The sequence below is a fragment of the Bubalus kerabau genome, chromosome 2 (genome assembly GCF_029407905.1).
Source record: "Bubalus kerabau isolate K-KA32 ecotype Philippines breed swamp buffalo chromosome 2, PCC_UOA_SB_1v2, whole genome shotgun sequence".
Lineage (NCBI taxonomy): Eukaryota > Metazoa > Chordata > Mammalia > Artiodactyla > Bovidae > Bubalus > Bubalus kerabau.
This window is the reverse complement of record NC_073625.1, coordinates 189,920,742-189,940,130: the sequence shown is the minus strand read 5'-3', so window position 1 is coordinate 189,940,130 and position 19,389 is coordinate 189,920,742. Positions and strand designations below refer to the sequence as shown.

Below are 19,389 nucleotides of genomic sequence, written 5' to 3'. Positions count from 1 at the left end.
AAAGGGCCCCTTGTGGGTTAGAGGCTCTTGGTGACCCCTTCTGCCTCTCTAGGTCTCCTGAGTATGGGGCTGCTCCCACTGGGGTGCTGATGGGGAGGGGTCAGGCCCAGGGGAAGCCGCCACCCCCGCCCCCACCCCAGGGCTTCTGTGGATGACATCTGTGAGACACGGGTGTCCTTCTTCACTCCCGGGAGCTGGCGCAGGGTCCCCACGGCCACAGCCTTTGAGGGGCCCCAGTCCTACCCTTAGGGGTGGGAGGCCCGCCTCTCATGTGTGCATGAGTGTGCAGGCCTGTGCTGGGGCGGGGGTGGGCCTCACATCTCCAGTCGGGAAAGATACAAGCCTGGGGTGCCCCCTGCACGCCATCCAGCGATGGCCCAGCCTGTTGTCCAGAGCGAGGCTGGATTCCACCCCGAGCTCCTTGTCATCCCCACAGAGCACAGTCCTGCTGGGCCAAGAGACGCATGCTGGGAGTTGAGGGGGGCTTCAGAGGCCCCAGCAGCCATTGAGGTGCAGGGAGACTCCCCTGCTCAGGCCGGTGTCCATAAGGAAGGACAGAGCACCCCTGACCTGCTTGTGAGGCCCCGGTTTACCACGTCTGGCCACCGCCATCCATGCCATTGATTTCAAACTGCTCCAGTGAGAACACTGCTATTTCCCAAAGACGAGGCAGCCAGCCACCAACCAACCTCCCTGATGGCCATGAGTCCTTCATCGGAATGCGCGCCCCCCACCCCAGGGGAGAAGCTGCTGTGATGGGGGCTGGTCTCCCCACACCACCCTCCTCTGTCCTCTGTCCTCTGGTTGGGTCCCTGAGTCCTGTCCTCAGTGGCATCCTTGAGGTTTAGCCAGACTCTTACAAAACAGCCACTTAGGGGGAGGTCCAGCTGTGAAATGGAGTTGAAACCCTGCACGCGGCCGCCGGCGCTCTGGGGGGTTTAGCCAACACATGGGAAAGTCTGGCAGGTTCGGGCGAGAGGCATTTAAGCCACGCGACCTTCTGGGTCTGGAGACTTGGCGTGACGGTCAAGGCCGGCCACAGGCAGGATGCGGGTGGGGCTACAGAGGTCACTGCCACTCGGTGCTCAGAGTTGCTGACTCCTGTCCCCTGGAGGCCTTGGGGTCAGGGGTCACCATCCAGGTGTGAAAACAGAGGTCCAACTCTCAGACCTCAGACCATGAGACCCAAAGGAGCCAGATGGGGTGCCCAGCACTTGGGCAACTCTGGGTCCCTTTGAAGATCCAGACAAGTAGGGCCTGTGGCTGGGCACCAGGCCCTGGAAATAGGAGGAAAGCCCCACCCTGGCTGAGGCTTTCCTGCTCTTTGAAAGGATCTTGGCACCAGGGTCCCGCTCACAGAAATTCCGGAATTAGCGTATTTCCCCCTCTCCTGCCCCAGGAATATCCCAGGGGGTGGGGGACGTGAGCGAGCTGGTTGGGTGATGTGGCACCCGTACGCCACACTGGCCTCATGTTCCATGAGCAGCACTTGGGCCCTGAGCCCCCCACCCCCCACACCCATAGAACCCTCCTCCCAACTCCCACCAGAACCAGGCCCGACGGAAAAAATGGGCCTGGTGGGGAGAGGCTGGAATTTGGACTCCTGCCAGTGGGGGCGCAGCTCTGGCCGTGGGGGACCAGGGGGCCCTGAGTGTCCTGCCCCGGCCACTTGTATGTGCGTGTCCCATGTCACAGGCAGCTCCAGGCAGACCCTGCTGCAGCTGGGGGTGAGGGGAGATTGGGGTGTTGGGGGAGGGGGGAGACGGGGGGCGAGGAGGAAGATGAGGGTGGTGGGGGAGAGGGGAGACAGCCCTTACAGGCTGCTTCAGAGACCCCACCCCGGGTGCCTCACCCCACAACCTTGGACATCCGTGTCCCCTCAGCCCTGTCATCCCACCTCCAAGGGCATGTAGAGAGCCAGGAGTGTCCACAGCTGCCCTCGGGGCGGCCTCACTGCAAGGAGCACGCCGCCACTGAGTGTTCACAAGGCAGCCTCCTCTGGCCTCTTGGCCCACCCTTCCAGGCCCTCAGTGGCCGGCTGGCCACCTGTCCCAAGTCCCTCCCTGGGTCTGTTTTGAGACGAAATCGGGCATGTTCAGGGTGGTATGGCTGTAGACCCTGGGTATATTTTGAGGAAGGGCCTTCTGTCCTGCCCACTGCCCCAGCTTGAGCTGGCAATTCTGGGGCTGTACTGGACTCCCACTCTGCCTCTCTGAGGGACTTGCCTTCCAGCCCAGAAGCTGTGAAATTCTTTTGATCATCCAGATAAGACATCAGCACACCTCAGTAATTTGTTTTCTCTTTAATTTACCTCTATGTGTGGTAATTTACCACATAAACTGGTGGACCAGTGGTAAAGAATCTGCCTTCCAATTCAGGGAATGCATATTCAATCCCTAGTAGAGGAACTAAGATCCCACATGCTGTGGAGCAACTAAGCCCGTTCACCAAAAATAGAGTCTGTGTGCCATTGAAATGATCCCTCACGATGCAACCAAGATCCCTCGTGCCGCAGGTAAGACCCAGCACAGCCAACAAATAAATAAATACCATCTATGCTGTGTTCTCGTGAGCTAGTACCTCAGAGCACAGCAAACACTCTCAGTGACAGCAGATGTAAGTCCACCCCATAGAAGCCTAGAAGCCAATTGCCTGGAAGGTTATTCCCACCCGGCTCTCAAGTTTCAGTCTGGGAGCTGGGTGATGACCCAACAGCAGCCCCTCCTGGGATGTTGAGGTTGGGGCTGCACCCTGGGGAGCAGAGAGGCGTCCCGGCTGGGGCCTCCGCTGGCTTTCCTCTGCCAGGGACCCAGGGATTGAGAGAAGCTGGGATGCTCCTGGGGGCCCAGCCTGCAGGTGGGCATGTCCCGCTGCTGTGTTCTGGAGCCTTTGCCAGCATCTGAGAACCCAGGGCTGATGGGGCCTGTGGCCGGACATCCGACAGGGATAGAACCTCTGGTGCCTGGGGAGTGTCGCCCGCAGGCTCAGGGCCGGAGAAGGGCTCGACTATGCTTTATTTTTTGGTGTTTCTCTGTGAGACCCCAAAGTTGGGTTGCAGCATTGAGAATAAATAAAAGCTGAAGCACCGAGTGGCCTGGCCTGAAAGTGACTTCAAGTGCACCATTAGCCTGGACCACCAGTCTGTGGTCCAGGTGACAGGGGCTCCTGCCCCAGGTCACCCCGCACCCCGCTCTTCATGCTTCGTCATATCAGCGAACAGCTGAGGCCACCCACCTCCCCGGGACAGCCCAGGATCCAGGTGCTGCCCCGTGACATCCCACCTGGGGCTGGGGCCAAAGAGCTGGGAGGGGCCTGCTCACTACCGCCTCCCCTGGTGACACGTGGGGACACAGCTCTGTTGGTGTGGGACATCTGGGGAGAGACAGCAGGAGCACAGGACCGAGATCTACGCATCCTCCCCTACCCCAAGATGAAGGCCCTGACGGTGGTGCTGAGGCTTCTCTGCCCGTGGAACTCCCGCCTCCCCCACGTTTCCAATCTGACACCCAGAGCGGTCAGAACCGCCGTTTGTTTTAAATAGACTTTACATTTTAGATTTACAGGAAAGCTGTGAAGACAGTGTAGAGGTTCCCGTCTGCCCTGTGCCGGTTTTCCCTGTTGTTGTTATTGTTGTTCAGTCGCCAAGTCATGTCTGACTTTTCAGACTCCATGGACTGTGTGCAGCACACCAGGCTTCCTTGTCCATCACCAACTCCCAGAGCTTGCTCAAACTCATGTCCATCGAGTCTGTGATGCCATCCAACCATCTTAGCCTCTGTCATTCCCTTCTTCTCCTGCCTTCCATCTTTTCCAGCATCAGGGTCTTTTCCAGTGCCTCAGCTCTTTGCATCAGGTGGCCAAAGTATTGAAGCTTCGGCTTCAGTATCAGTCCTTCCAATGAATATTCAGGACTGATTTTCCTTAGGATTGACTGGTTTGATGTCCTGGCTGTCCAAGGGATTCTCAAGAGTCTTCTCCTACACCACAGTTTGAAAGCATCAGTTTTTCAGCACTCTGCCTTCTTTATGGTCCAGCTCTCAAAACCGTACGTGACTACTGGAAAGACCATAGCCTTGACTATACAGACATTTGTCTACAAATGCAAAGTGATGTCTTTGCTTTTTAACGGGCTGTCTAGGATTGTTATAGCTTTTCTGCCAAGGAGCAATTGTTTTCTAATTTCATGACTGCAGTCACCATCCGCAGTGATTTTAGAGCCCGAGAAGAGGAAATCTGTCACTGCTTCCACCTTTTCCCCTTCTATTTGCCATGAATTGATGGGACTGGATGCCATGATCTTAGTTTTTAAGCCGGCTTTTTCACTCTCCTTTTTCACCCTCATCGAGATTCTTTAGTTCCTCTTCACTTTCTGCCATTAGAATAGTATCATCTGCATATCTGAGGTTGTTGATATTTTTCCCGCTAATCTTGTTTCCAGCTTGGAACTCATCCAGCCTGGCATTTCTCACAATGTGCTCTACATATAAGTTACATAAACAGGGTGACAATAAAGAGCCTTGCTGTAATCCTTTCTCAGTCCTGAGCCAGTTCCCTGTTCTTACCTATTGTTAATGTCATGCATCACTGTGGCCCATTTTTGAGCCAATACCAATTGGCTTTTTAACGGGCTGTCTAGGATTGTTATAGCTTTTCTGCCAAGGAGCAATTGTTTTCTAATTTCATGACTGCAGTCGCCATCAGTGTGGGATTTTGCTGTTTGTTTTCAGCATGTTCCTTCTTTCTGGCACCACAAATGCTCCAGGCTCATCTTGTTTATCTTCTGCGGTTTCTCCAGGAGGAGCCCTGGTTCCTTTCAGTGGAGACTCATCTGAGAAGCCTACTCACTGCTGGGAGGGTCATTGCTTCGAGGCCCTCTGAGCTGACTGAGCAAGGAAACACTGACCCGTGTGCAGACACATATCTGTGAACATTTCTCTGTGTAACCGCCTGCATCTTCATGAGCCACATCTGAGTTTACATCCCTGTGTCTGATCTAATCCACGCTCTATGGGTCACTGTGGCCTCCCCCCTTGCTTACAGGAAATCAGTCCTGAATATTCATTGGAAGGACTGATGCTGAAGCTGAAGCTCCAATACTTTGGCCACCTGATACGAAGAACTGACTCATTAGAAAAGACCCTGATGCTGGGAAAGATTGAAGGCAGGAGGAGAAAGGGACAACAGAGGATGAGATGGATGGCATCACCAACTTGATGGACGTGAGTCTGAGCAAGCCCTGGGAGTTGGTGATGGACAGGGAAGCCCGGCGTGCTGTAGTCCATGGGTCACGACTGAGTCGGAGACCGGACACGGAGAGTCGGACACGAGTGAGCGACTGAACTGAACCAGTCATTCTGGCTTCTCCCCTCGCTTACCTGTAAACTCTACCCCACCTTTGGATAATGTAAAGCAGGTCAGGGTGACCCAGAGCCTTCTGGTGGCTTATAGCACACTCAAAGCACCTCCCGAGGGATGTCCTGACTGCATTCACCCTGGCCCTCAAGGATCCGAGCCCCACAGCAGCCAAGCTTGGCGCACACAGGTCCGCTCCTGCCTCAGGATCTTTGCACGTGACAGGCAGGTGTAGACAGAGGCATGGATCATTGGTCAATGTTGACAATGGCCGTGAGTATGATGGGCATTGGGATGTGTATTATGCTCTTCTGTCAACGTTGATAAATATTTTACAATTTCCTAACAAAGAGTCAAAAATTGGGACTTCCCTGGTCATCCAAAGGCTAAAACTCTGAGATCCCAATGCAAGGGGGCCTGGGTTTGATCCCTGGTCAGGGAACTTAGATCCCGCATGCCACAAGTAAAAGATCCCACAGGCTTCAATGAAGATTGATCCCAAGTGCAGCAACTAAGACCCTGCACAGCCAAAGAAATAGATATATAAATAAATAAATATTTTTTGAAAAGTAAAAAATCAACCAATGGGTGGATGGCTCATCCCAGGATCACAATATTGATTGAGCAGGTAATGCTTTCCCTTTGGGTCTTGGAGGACGTCCACAACCCCAGGACATGTCAACCTAACATTACTCACGTTCCAGGAAGACTTTACAATAAGCAGGGGTCTAAGTTAGGGTTTAAAAACAAGTCTGGAAATAAATACAAAAATGAAAGTGAACAGGATGGATTAGAAGCTATTTTTGTGCAACTGTAGCCATAATTTTGGTGATAATTATACTTGGGTGTGTTTTGTCTGCTTTGCTGTGCAAGAAATTTAAAGTGTTAGAAGAATCATTCACACAAAATCAGTAATTGCAGTTTTAACAGTCTGAGAGAATTTCCTTACACTCAGAATCAAGCTTTAAATGGCTAAAAAAAAAATTGCTTTTCAAAGTTCCTTTTATTTTTATATAAAGTTGGATAAATAACATTAAGAAGATAGAAGGATGTTGCTCAAGCTCCCGCTTCACGATTCTTTCTTCCTTGTGCTTTTAGGACCAGTCATCACCCTCTCCACCCTCCTGTGTGTTGGGGCATTGGCCCCTGGGGTGGTTGCTCCAGGTGGGGGCTGGGTGATGGGTGGTGGTGGTGATGGGGAGTGACTGGCAGGCAGAGGTCCAGCCTTGAGGAGGGGGTGGGATGGGGGCTACCTCCTCGGTGCTTCCTACACTGGGTGGGCTGGGGGGTGGGCAGGAGAACTTTGCAGGCCTTGGCGGAGGTGGTACAGGGAGGCTGCAGAATGCAGCCAGGATGCTCTCCCCTCTCTGCAGACATGCCCCTGGGGTCACAGCCCATCCAGGGTGCCTGCGGGGCACAGATGCCAGCTGTGAGTGTGGCTGTCACGCCGCCTCCCTGCACAAACAGAGAGCCACGGGAGCTCCAGACAGAATGTTCCCCGGACACCGTGTGGGGCTCCCTCTAGGCTGCCTTCTGTTGTTTAAGTTCTTCTTCTTTGAGTTACAGAAATGACAGCAAGGAAGGCATGGCCATGAGGCCACATCCCAGGTGGCAGTGGGAAGCCAACAACCTAGCAGCTGCCTTCAAGCACAGGGGCGTGACTGTGGCCCCGAGGGCTCCCCAGTAGGCCCCACTGCCCCCTCCCTCTGCCACCCCAGGGAGCAGGTGGGCACCCACGGGTGGCTTCACCACCTGAATTAAAATTCACCTGTGTTTAAAAAAAAACTAACTAGAAAAGACACATGCACCCCAATGTTCATAGCAGTGCTATTCACAATAGCCAAGATGTGGAAGCGAAGCAACCAAGATGTGGAAGTGCCCACTGACGATAAATGGATAAAGAAGCTGTGATGCATATACACAATGGAATACTACTCAGCCATTAAAAGTGATGAAACACTGCCAATTACAGGAGCATGGGTCGACTTGGAGGGCATTATGCTAAGTAAAATAAGTCAGAGAGACAAATGCTTTACGATGACACTTGTATGTGGATTCTAAAAAATATCACAAATGAGTGACTATAACAGAAAAGAAGCAGTCTCACAGATACAAAGAACAAGCCAGTGGTTACCATGGGGACAGGGCAGGGGGAGGGGCAACAGATGGACAGGGGAGTAAGAGGTGCAAACTATTAGGAATGCATAAGCTACCAGGCTATCTTGTACAACATGGGGGACATAGCAAATATTTTATAATAACTATATATGGAGTAAAACCCTTACAAACTGTGAATCACAGGCTTCCCTGGTGGCTCAGGGGTTAAAAAAAAAAAACAGTCTACCTGCCAATGCAGGAGGCATGGGTTCAATTCCTGATCTGGGAAGATACCACCTGCCACGGGGCAACTGAGACCATGAGCCACAACTACCGAGCCCACGTGCTGCAGCTACTGAAACCTGTGCGCCCTCGAGCCTGTGCTCTGCAACAAGAGGAGCCACTGCGGTGAGAAGCCCCCGCACCACGCCCAGAGAGCAGCCCCTCTCACCGCAGCCAGGGAAGAGCCCGTGCAGCAGTGAAGACCCAGCACAGCCAACAATAAAATAAATAAAATGATAAAAACTTGTCAATCACTATTGCACGTTTGTAAGTATATAATATTGTACATAAATGCCTCAATAAAAAAGAAACATAAAAATTCACCTGTTTGAAATGTATTTAATTGGTGATTTTTTAGTAAATTTACCAAATTATATGGCCATCAGTGGGCTTCCCTGGTGGCTCAGTAAAGAATCCACCTGCAATGTAGGAGACCTGGGTTTGATCCCTGGGTCGGGAAGATTCCCTGGAGAAAGGAATGTTTACCCACTTCAGTACTCTTGACTGGAGAATTCCGTGGACAGAGGAGTCCTCCATGGGGTTGCTAAGAGTTGGATACAACTGAGCAACCAACACTTTCACAGCCATCTGGGTAACCCACTTTTAGAATATTTCCATCACCTCAAAATATCCCTTTTGCCCCTTTTAGCTAATTCCTGTTCCCACTCAGCTCTGAGCGACCACGAATCAGCTTCCTGCCTGTGGGTTTGTCACCTGGACATTTACTGTAGCGGAGACCATCCAGCGTGTGTGTCAGTCACCCAACACATTTCCAGCGTCATCCAGGGCAGCAGGCAGCACTTCACTTCTTCTCAAGGTGGAGTGGTTCTCCATCGTGTGAGTGGACACATATTGGCCCCTCTCACCTGCTGATGGCATTTGGGTCCCTTCTGCCTCCTGGCTGTTGGCAGTCAAGCTGCTGAACATTTGTGAACACTTGTGTCATATCTTTCGGTGGACCTTCGTTTTCATCTCTCTTGGGTAGACACGGAAGGAGTCTCTGTTACTAAAGTTGTGCTTTTGGAGTCGGTCAGGTGTGCCCAGGACACAGGGTTCGCAAGGAACAGAAGGATAGACGGAAAACTGGGCAGTGAGGTTGATGCCCTGTGACCTCCCGAGGCTGTCACCGTCACTGCAGGCCTGGGAGCTTCCATGCCTGTCAATTTTTTTTTTACTTTTTGTTTTGTATTGGCATATAGCCAATTAACCATGTTGTGATAGTTTCAGATAAACAGCAAAGGGACTCAGACCAACATATACATGTATCCGTTCTGCCCCCAGTTCCTTTCCCATCCAGGCTGGTCAACTATTTTATGAGATGTGTCTTAGCTGGGGGTCCCCCGAAAGCAGAGCCGGAGGCAGACGTGGGTGCAGGTGGGTCACTTGATGGGACCCCTGGGAGCTGGCCCAGGCGGTGTGAGAGGGCAGGTGAGGAAAGGCCACGTACAGGAGCTCATCAGGGTGTCGGGGCTCAGTCCTGCCCGGCACTCCGAGCACAGGCCCTCCAAGGATGAAGGGTGGGAGGTTGGAACTTTTCTCTGAGGACTTCCACCCCCTGGCTGAGGGCTGACCCTGGGAGTGCCAGCTGCATTCCCTGCTGCCTGCGGGTGTAGACGTGGTGCACAGGGGAGGGGTCTGCTCCCTGCTCTGAGCTGGCCTTCACTCATCGCTGTCTCTCTTAGCCATATCCCTCCTTTGCAGGCCTAACCACTGAAGCTCCGTACGGTGAAGCGTTGACCCCAGACTCCTTCATGGAGACGATCTGGCAGCCAAATGTTTAGTTGTCAGTCTAAAAACAAAAGGTTTCTTCTTTACAGAAATTGAGCAAAGCATCTAGGCAGGACGAGGACAGCTATTTGGGTGTTACTGCCTCAGAGTCTGGAGAAGGAAATGGCAACCCACTCCATTGTTCTTGCCTGGAGAATCCCAGGGACGGGGGAGCCTGGTGGGCTGCCGTCTATGGGATCACACAGAGTCGAACATGACTGATGCGACTTAGCAGCAGCAGCAGCCTCAGAGTCAGGCCTTCTGCAGTTTGGTGTTTGGCCCCTTCTCCCCCACCCCCACCCTCCACCAGATTCATAACCAGCTCCTCTCCCATCCCGTTTAAGCAACATCTGCACGTGGACGGGGTCTGCTCATACACGCAGCTCCCAGTGAGACTTTGTTGCCTGATTTCAAAAGATGAACAGGAGAGTTTCGTTACAGAAGCTGAGGCTCATCTTAGTGTGCGTCACACTGGCAGCCTCTGAGGCTTGTACCCGAGTCTTGCTCCAGCTGCAGCCAGTGGAGCCCCGGGCTGGGGCAGGAGCCGCAACGTCTTGGGCTGTGCAGACAAACGGAACTCAGCCATTAAGCAAAACATGGGAATACAGTTTATATGAATTAGAATGAACACCTCAGGAGGCAATAACAGATGGCTTAGAAATTGTGGTTTCACCTCAAGTCTACACAGTGAATTGATGTGCCCAGTTTGTTTGGATATGTTGAAGAACACCACACAAAAGAGTGTTTATATCATTTTTTTTGCAGATTGCATTGTCACAGGCCTCAGAGGTGGCAATAAAGAATGCTCCACCTGTCAGAAAGTAGGCTGAGCACCGAAGAATTTATTCTTTTGAATTGTGGTACTGGAGAAGACTCTTCAGAGTCCCTTCGACTGCAAGGAGATCAAACCAGTCAATCCTAGAGGGAATCAATCCTGAACATTCATTGGAAGGACTGATGCTGAAGCTGAAGCTCCAATCCTTTGGCCAACTGATTCGAAGAACCAAATCATTAGAAAAGACCCTGATGCTGGGAAAGATTGAAGGCAAGGGGAGAAGGGGACAACAGAGGATGAGATGGTTGGATGGCATCACCGACTTGATGGACATGAGTTTGAGCAAACTCTGGTAGTTGGTGATGGACAGGGAAGCCTGGCGTGCTGGGGTCCATGGGGTCACAAAGAGTCGAACACGACTGAGCGACTGAACTGAACTGAACTGAAAGTCCACCAGTCACTCCGGCTTCTTCTCTCGCTTACCTGTAAATTCTACCCTACCTTTGGATAATGTAAAGCAGGTCAGGGTGACCCAGAGCCTTCTGGTGACATCTCATAACATCACACATATCACCCAAGGTGTCATCCAGAGAGGCCCCCATTGCCACCAGCTGCTGCAAGGGTGTGAACAGGGGCAGAGGACAGGTCATGAGGTCTCCCTCCCTCTCCCACTCCGAAGCCCTTTCTGGCCACATCACCCTCCCCCATACAATACGGTCACTGATGGTCACTGATAAAGAGAAAGGACTGACAGTCCTTTCTCTGCCCATTGTGGGGTCCAGCATAGGTGGCCCCAAAATGTGCCTCTGAAACATACTGATTATTTTGAATTTAAAAATTTAAGAAGAACTGACTCATTGGAAAAGACCCTGATGCTGGGAAAGATTGAAGACAGGAGGAGAAGGGGACAACACAGGATGAGATGGTTGGATGGCATCACTGATTCAGTGGACATGAGTTTGGGCAAGCTCCGGGAGTTGCTGATGGATAGGGAAGCCTGGCGTGCACAAGTCCATGGGGTCACAAAGAGTCGGACACGACTGAGTGACTGAACAACAACAACCTGTTGGGAAAAGCTAGTTTCCAAAAGATCACTAAGATCAGACCTAAACTTTGATGCGCTCATCAGCAAAATTTAACCAAGTCGTGGTGAGTGTGAAGCTCATCGAGAAAAAAGCATTAGCTAGAATCAACAAGCATAACCCTCAGCAAGCACTTGGTCAGAGCATCAAGGAAGGACTGAGATAACAGGCCGTGAGCAGACTACAGTGAGGTGGGAAACAGATCGAAAATTACAGTGGAGCCGAAGTCAGTGGAGACAGCTCTCACTGCAGTAAAACATCCATGTACAGCAACTGAAAGCAGCACCTAGGAACAAACAGACCAAAACATCTGATGGTTCTGGGCTTGAACTCGATAACAGCAATGCAAACGTGACATCTGGACGTAATGGACCATGCTAATGAAACTGAATCAGTACTGGGGTTCATCCCACGTTTTTGGAAAAAGATGACTGTACACAGACAAGATTCATGAAGAGCTCAGGTAATGCCACTGTTGATCACTTATCGACCTGGCTGTGAGGTTAGCTTTAGAAGAACTTTGAAGCAAAGGAGAATCAAGCCAGACGAACCTTGATACAGCCAGTAAGAAGCAGTATGCCATTTACATAGCCACAGCCAGGGGCCAGTTCGATGTGTTAAATGGCTCTCTCTCTTTGGAATTGGTCGGTGAGAAATACTGGCAGGTGAACAAGCCCATGGAACTTCATAATGCACCCACAAAGGAGCATGAATGAGGTTTTACTAAAACAAATTCTGAGATTGAACTTTTTATAGCCTTTTCCTTTAATATTAAAGATGTGCCGTCATTACTTTTATGGACAGGAAGAAAAAAAAAAAAGATGAACGGGAAGCAAAGGGAGCATTAGACACAGGAGGAAAGGCTGGAACATTAAGGAGAAATCACAAGATGAATGGAACAAGCAGAGCTAATGCAGGGAACTAAAGGAGGTTTTAAATAAAAGTCCAAGTAGTATTCACAGAGAAGTTTGAGAATGTACTGCATCTGTAAAACAAGAAAAAGAAGGTAGAAAAGATAAGAACAAAGAATACAGTTGAGCTCTTTGCAAAAAAACTTTTTAATGTAAACCTTTGTATATTGTTTTGGTTTTCTGAACCTCATGGAAGTATTACTTATTTGAAATAAATGAGTTTAATTTTTTTAAACTGATGAGCTCTTGAAAATAAACAAATATGATTAGCAAAGCAAAAAAAAAAAAAAAAAGGCACAGCATTCTGTATCCAGATACCCCTCCCCCATAGACAGACTTTTAGACTTTGGTTTTCTCTCTTAAAGAGCGTTGCCAAGACTCACCCTGAAGTGCATCAAAGGAAGATGAGTGAAGGAGGAGGACTGGTGGATGGACACTGGCCAGCTGTGTAAAGTTTGAGCACTATGCCTGGAGGACTCGCAATGCAGCTGGTTAACTCTGTTGTGTGTCTGATGTTGGGAGATGCAGAAACAAGCCTTGCGCAAGCATCTGCTTGGCTGAACCCCAAGTGCCACCTTGTGCTGGGGCTCTCCAGGCATCTGAGAGCCGCTGCAGGGCAGACATGCCCCAGCCCCTCCGCCAGCAGCGAAGAGGCAGCTCAGGCCTCTCTCCGTGTCTAAAGCTCCAAAACAGGGACACAGAGAGGCTTGGGGACTGTGCATCGTGGGTCCATCGGTTCGGCTTCCTCCCAGACAGGTGAGAACCAAGGGAAGTGCAGCCTGGGGACCTCGAAGCAGAAAAAGGGCCCATGGGAAGGTGGTCTCTGTGTAGGGCCCACCTGCCTGGGGAGGCACGGGGAAGGGGCAGGTGCTGGCTGACCAGGCAGAGACAACCCCCGCCCTGTTCCAGCAGGCACCTCAGGCTCCCGGAGCCTGAGTGCCGAGCACTGTCATGCTGTCTGAGCACAGGGCTTGCCAGGGCTTCCTCCTGAAGACTCTCATCCCCCAATCTTAGCCTCCCTGCAGCCCTGCTGGGCTCTGAGGCCCCAGGACTCAGGGCTGAATCCTCGTGTCCACTTTCACAGGACCATGCAGGGACCCCGTCCACGTGCCAGGCATGGCTCACCCACGTTAGGGGCTCCCATCTTCTCCCAGTGAGTGTAGATGAGCCACCTGCCCCCTCTCTTGGCCCACCTCCTGCCCTGGGGCCTCCTCTGAGGCCCCTGTTCACTCATTGTGTGACTCTCTTAGCACCTCTTGGGCTATAGGAAGTGAGTAGTATTTGTGATAGCCTGGGCTGACTCTGAGGCGAGGGGGGCTTTCAGGCCAGCAGGGCTAGGAGAGAGGAGGTGGAAGGTGGTGCTGAGCTCTGGGGGCACCTGGTGTGGGTTTGCTTCACCTCTTGTGACACTGGCTTCAGGGAAGGGGCAGCTGAGCTGGGCACCCCAAGGTTGGAGACAGAAGGGCCGTCAGCAGAAGTGGGAGCACCCACAGGTGTGTGCGAGGTCGGGGAGACGTAGAAACAGAAGGTGGAACTGGAAGCTGGGGCTGTCCGGTGGCCACTGGTGGCACACTTGCCACTGGCTGTGAGTGACTGAGTTCTGATGAACTGCACCAACTGGCCTGTGGGACCCAAAGTCTGAGCTGGACTTTGGAACGGAGCTCTTCTCCCAGGATCCAAATGCCTTCCCGTCCCCGCAGTGGCTGGGGTGCCTGAGGACGATCGGATAGAGCAAGGAGGGCCAGCTCTGGGGATCCAATCAAGAGGGGATGGGAGGTTCACGCTGGAGCTCAGAGAAGACTTTGGAGCAGACCATCAGCCCTGCGGAGGCAAACAGGCTGACGACACTCCAGGACGCACTGATGGAGATGCCAGTGAACAGCAGAATAATGACGAGGTCAAAATCAGACACCGTTGAAAGGCTGGGCTCCAGTGGCTCCACCACACTCGTGACCAGCTCAAGGGTGCACAGTGGGGTTAATCAAGCCTCAGAAAAGGCGGGTGCCCTGTGGGTTGTGAGTTCAGCCAATGACTGGCTTGCACAGTGTGGACCCCTGAGAGAGACCTTGACTCCAGCATCACGTGTCTCCAGCAGGAATGTGCACCGTCAGGGGAACCCCAGCCCAGAGGAGGCCCCAGGGGAAGATGTTGCCCCAGGAATAAGGGCCCCACCCTCTTCGGGTTCATCTCTGTGATTATCAGACTAGATGCTAGGAGGGCTTGGATGGGCTTTGGGAGGGTGGATGTGGCTGAGGGTGGACCGGGCAGTTTGGTGACATGGATGGGGCTGGAAATGACAGAAAGAGAGGCTGCAGCAGAGAATCTGCCAAAAGAGAGGAGGGAGGGAGGGAAGGTGGGAGGGAGGGAGGGTGGGAAGGAAGATGCGAGGTAGAGAGGGCCTGCTGGACGGGGGCCAGGAGGGAGTGGTGACCGGCTAGTGACAGGTGGCTAGCACATCCCCTGTGTCTCCACACAGCAGGGGGAGAAGCCGAGAAGGAGAGACCTACCTCTGGGGGCATCTAGAAGCCCCTCTACTTGCCCCTTTTCCAGGGCTAGGCAGAGGAGTGTCTGCAGAGGTCGTTTCCTCCTGGAATGCAGGTCCCGATGCATTGAGGGACCATCTTGTGAATGAAGCCAAAAGTGGCCCTGAGTGTCTGATGGCAGAGGCACAGGGGGAGCCTGGTGCACGGTGACCTTGCAGACACTTATTGGGCTCTGGGGTCCCTTGAATCCTTGCTGCTGAAACTGTTTACCACAGATTGTGACTTGCACCCATGTGCTGGGACTAGAACCCAGTCAAAACCCAGTTTGGGACTTGAACCCACGTGGCTGGGACTCAGTTCAGTTCAGTTCAGTTGCTCAGTCATGTCCGACTCATTGCAACCCCATGAACCACAGCATCCCAGGCCTCTCTGTCCATCACCAACTCCCAGAGTCCACCCAAACCCATTTCCATTGAGTTGGTGATGTCATCCAACTATCTTATCCTCTGTTGTCCCCTTCTCCTCCCGCCTTCAATCTTTCCAAGCATCAGGGTCTTTTCAAATGAGTCAGCTCTTCGAATCAGGTGACCAAAGTATTGGAGTTTCAGCTTCAACATCAGTCCTTCCAATGAACATCCAGGACTGATTTCCTTTAGGATGGACTGGTTGGATCTCCTTGCAGTCCAAGGGACTCTCAAGAGTCTTCTCCAACACCACAGTTCAAAAGCATCAATTCTTCGGTGCTCAGCATTCTTTATAGTCCAACTCTCACGTCCATACATGACCACTGGAAAAACCATAGCTCCACTGGAAAAACTGGGACTCAAACACAGCCACAACCCACAGTTCCTGGTTTCAGGGCCTAATGAAGCTCAGGTTCTTGATGTCTCCTCACAGAAAGAATTCAGTGAGAGACAAAATGATAGGTAAGAAGTGGATTTATTCAGATTCAGAGAGAAGCACAGTCCATTAAGAGAGTGTGGGCCATTGCAAAGGGCGAGTGTGGCCAGGAAATGTGGTGTGGTTAGTTTTTATAGGCTGGGTGATTTCATATGCTAATAAGTGGGAAGATCATTCCAACTATTTTGGGCAAGGGGTGGAGATTTCCAGGATTTCGGCCACCGCGCACTCCTCGGTCTTTTGACAGCGCCTTGGAACTGTCATGGCACCTCTGGGTGTGTCATTTCACTTGCTGATTGAGGATCCAGCTCTAGTCTTGTCTGCCCTCTTGGTCCCATTTGATTCTAATTGGGTTTATGTTGTGGCCTTGGGCTACGTCATTCTTTCAAAAGTTGTGCCCTGCCCCTTTCCCTGCTGTTACGCTACAGGTGGGGAAAACAAGGCACAGAGAGGGCAAGGGACCAGCCTGAGGTTGTAGTGGCAGTGGGCTCTACCGCACTCCTGACTTCTCCCCTCTGCTTGTCTTCAGAACCAGATGCATTCGCTGCAACCCACCTGCCCAGTGCCAGATGGACCCCGTGGTCTATTTGTGAAGAACCCAGGGCGTCATCAAAAGTTTCTCCTTCCAGTGGCCATGTTTGCCAGCATGCATTGGTCCACCTTGACCGACTGTCTTTTCTTCTGAACGTGCCCTTGACCCTGGCTAAGGTATCTGGCCAGAATTTTCTGCCCCCACTCCTACCCCTGCTGGCGGGCAGTGGTGGCCGGCTGCCCAGACTGGGTTTAAAATATCTGTCTGAAATTTTGGTAAATGGCTCATTTAAAGAATTGACTTTCAGAAAACTGGTCAATTAAGGTCATTTTGTTAATTGACTTTTAGAGAATCGATTTCCCATATCCTGATCCAGACTCTTTCCCGGGATGCCCTGAGGTGCCCTAGTGGGTTTGTGGGGAGGCCAGAGAGAAGTGATGTCTGTGGAACATCCCATCAGTGGCCCCAACGGACATCCACAGAGACCCCGTGGGCTTCCTAGCCATGTTCAGGGAGAGCTGTTCCCTGGTCCAGGGATGCGGAGTCACAGGCACATCCATCACCTGGTGGAGAGGCTTGTCTGGAGGGTGGCCGGACCCAGCCAACTCACCACTCAAGCCTGGGGTTCCCAAGCTCTCTTCCAGGCCCCCTGAGGCTGGCAGAGTGTGCTCCCACCCCCAGCTTCTCTCTTCTGACCTCCTGGTTGTTGTTCAATTGTTAAGTTGTGTCCGACTCTTTGCCACCCCATGGACTGCAGCATGCCAGGCTTCCCTGTCCTTCACTATATCCCGGATCTTGCTCAGACTCAGGTCCATCAAGCCAGTGATGCCATCCAACCATCTCATCCTCTCCTTCTCCTCCTGCCTTCAATCTTTCTCAGCCTCAGGGTCTTCTCCAATGAGTCAGCTCTTCACCTCAGGGGCCAAAGTATTGAAGCTCCAGCTTCAGCATCAGGGTTGATTTCCTTTAGGATTGACTGGTTTGATCTCCTTGCTGTCCAAGGGACTCTCAAGTGTCTTCTCCAGCGCTACAATTTGAAAGCATCAGTTCTTTAGCACTCAGCCTTCTTTATGGTCTAACTGAGAGAGCTAATTCTTAGGTAGGTTAATAAGGAGTCCAGGGCCCTCAAGGAGGAGAAAAGAACAAACATTTTTTCTACACTGCTTTGTCTTAGTCACATAAGACATTATTTCCTTTAAGCCCACAGCTAATGATAGACAACAAAACTCATCTTGCTCAAGGATATGTTTTTCCTTAAGCTCTGTACTAATGGTTATATAACAACAATGTATCTTGCTCAAGGGTATGTTTCTCCTTAACAAGAACCTTCTGACTAATCTTGTTATCTTTTTTTTCTTTAATCTTGTTATCTTAAGAGGCATGTTGTGGGAGTGGGTCTGGTAAAAGTATATAAGGCCTTGCTTAGACTAGCGAGGGGGGCACTCTCTGTCCCCCTTCCAATGTCGATGTCAGAAGGTTCCTCTGTCCTTTTTCACTGTAATAAAACTTATGCCACACAAGAGCCCTGAGTGATCAAGCCTGGATCCCTGATCCCGAAGCTAAATCTTTGGAGATCATGAGTCTGACATCATTCACTGTAAGCCATCATAACTCTCACACCCATACATGACTACTGGGAAAACCATAGCTTTGCCTCTACAGACCTTTGTCGGCAAAGTAATGTCTCTGCCCTCCCTGGCTCCTGCTTTTAAGCAGATACAACAACCCTTCCCTTTGGTCAGACGCTGAGTCTCTTCTCCTGGGATGCTGGCTTGTGAGTCCTGCCTCTGATGTCTGCTGGGGATTCACTGGGTCAAGGCAGGAGGTTTGCCTAGGACTGTGCTGCTGCTTGAGATCCCCAAGACACACTAGAGGCTCCTCCTCCTTCAGGACAGTCCTGCTGCCCAATGCCCAAATTGGAGGGGTTTGCTTCTCCCAGAAATAAAAAGGCAAGGAAGTAGACTCCAGTGACACAAGTGTCTGTGAGCTCACACTCATTGCTCCACACAGGGTCGCTGGCCTGGCCTGGCTGGTGAGCTCAGCCCTGCCCCGTCCCAGACAGAAGCCTTTTCTGAGCCTTCACCTGGATGCCGCAGTGCCCTCCCCAAGCCCCAAGGCCTTTGTCCTCTCTCCAGCTGCCTCGTCCCCTGCCCCACCTTCACTCGCTCACCTGTGGAAGCTCCACCTGGACGGTGGTCCCGACCAAGCTCTGTCACCCCCACGGCCGTGCCCACTGCCCGAACTCAAGGAGCTGCTGCCTCTCCTCTGTCCTCCCCCGACAGCGGAGTCTCAGGGGAGTCAATGGGCGGCATTCAGGCCTGGTCCCCACTGACCACTGTGTGGCCCTGGACAAGCTGTGGACTCCTTGAGCCAGGCTGTCCTGCTGCTCCCCCAGGCATTCCTGGGAGAGGTGGTGGCAGTGGAGCCAGGGCGGTGGAGGGGGCTCTGGTTTTGTCCTTTCTAGGGCGGGGTTGGGGTCAATTACCCGCATCTCCGGAGTTCAGCTTCCTGCCTGCATCACAAGACCATTGTGGGCAATGACAGGCGATGCTTGAGATCCTGCTGGCCTGGCACCCGAGGGACTCCAGAGCCGCTGGCCCTGGCGCCATGCTCCCTGCCAGCCCCACCCCAGGCCCATCACTCATTCCTGCCACCCCCTATACCCCCGTCTCTGAGCTGCCCCTCCTCTATGAAGACCCCAGGAGCCGAGAGGGGGCTTGTGGCCAGAGGCTTCCGGGCGGCATAGACGGCATTTGCTCCTGTTGGTCCTTTTAGAAACGGGAGGGAGGAGACGGGGTGGGGCGGGGGTGGGAGAGGAGAAATGGTCCCCGAGCTTGGACACTGCCTGGGTTTGGCCCAGCAACTGGATGACCGTGTCCCCCTAGCACATGTGTGTTTCCTATATAACCACGTGACTCTGTGCCAGAGCTGTGCCTATGTCCACTGCTGCTGTCCCGAGGGCCAAGTGAGGTCCTTGGGTGCTGGAGGGAAGGGCCTGATGTGGGTGATGCCAGGACCCACAGCGCTGGCTTTGCAGGCTCCAGGTTAGAAAGTGGAACTCAGGGAGGCGGGCTGCAGAAATAGTAACAAGAGCAACAGGCCATGCCGTTCTGTGTGGACAAGCCTGCCTGGCTCTCTGAGGGTGGGGACCCTTCCCTCCCCAATCAGACCCTCGGGGACACTCAGGGCCACTCCTGCACAGGGACTC

At 52.4% G+C, this 19,389-nt stretch overlaps 1 pseudogene; it reads left to right on the top strand.

Annotated features, from left to right (window-relative positions):
- The first annotated feature begins 372 nt into the window (after window positions 1-372).
- On the top strand, window positions 373-12,401 carry LOC129644547 (E3 ubiquitin-protein ligase RING2-like; annotated as a pseudogene).
- Window positions 12,402-19,389: the final 6,988 nt, after the last annotated feature.